Source organism: Rhagoletis pomonella, unplaced genomic scaffold (genome assembly GCF_013731165.1).
Source record: "Rhagoletis pomonella isolate Grant_MI unplaced genomic scaffold, Rhpom_1.0 Rhpom_scaffold_05356, whole genome shotgun sequence".
In the NCBI taxonomy this organism is placed as follows: Eukaryota; Metazoa; Arthropoda; class Insecta; order Diptera; family Tephritidae; genus Rhagoletis; species Rhagoletis pomonella.
Window position 1 is genome coordinate 4871 of NW_023463896.1, and position 1002 is coordinate 5872.

The window sequence follows — 1002 nt, forward strand, 5'->3', positions numbered from 1 at the left end:
AAAAAAAAAACAAATAAAAATTTAGTCCATGATTGCTGATATTATTAAAGTAGGTATTTATTTTCTTATTGTAATTGAATCTAATATTAAGCATAAACAATACATACATGTATGTATAAAGACTTATTAATGTAAATAATATACATACATATGGTGGTAATAAGCTTTTAAATATTTTATATCAAAAATGCCCATTTAATATTTATTCCTAAAATATGCCATACGACAACTATATTTTCTGCGTTTTGTGTACTCTTCTTCTTCGTAAAATATTTCAGCCAATCAGAACTCACTTCGCAACTACGTCATTGGAGGAAAACAAATTTTTGACAACACCATGTCGCATCCTTGTATTCTATGAACCTTGGTCAACACTAACCCAGCTTGGCTATCACACGGTGCTTTAAGCATCGCTCCCACTCCAACCCCGGAGTAATTTTTGGCATGGTAGTAAGCTACGGCTTACACACCACACTGGGGCTCTGCATGAATGCATCCCCGAATAAATCCCAGCTCATTGCACAGCAGCCTACGGCAGCTAGAGCATGACTCCTCCAATGGAGTCCCCTAATTGATACATGGTAAAAGGGTCACATCTTGCGCTTCCGCTTCATCAGCCTGCCCGCATATCTCACTCTCTCTCTCTCTCTCTCTATTGGATATCTGGCATATGGAGTGCGTGGTTGCCTTGATATGCACCTATAAGCCATATGGGCTCATTGAGCTAGATATATAAACACTCGCACCAAAGATTATCCCTATCTCCTATACTCTTCTTACTCGATCACAACTCTAAACCAGATCTCTCCCTCGCTCTCAGCTAAACATGTTGAAATAAATATTTAGTTGGTGAAAGACTGTAATTTACTTGAGCCTTTTAGTTGGGAAAAATGTACGGTATACTTGGTTACAATTACCAAACCTTTAACTAGTGGACAATATTGTTAGATCAATCAAATCATTGCTGAGAATTGTTGAAGACTTGAATGAGGTAAAAAAAAA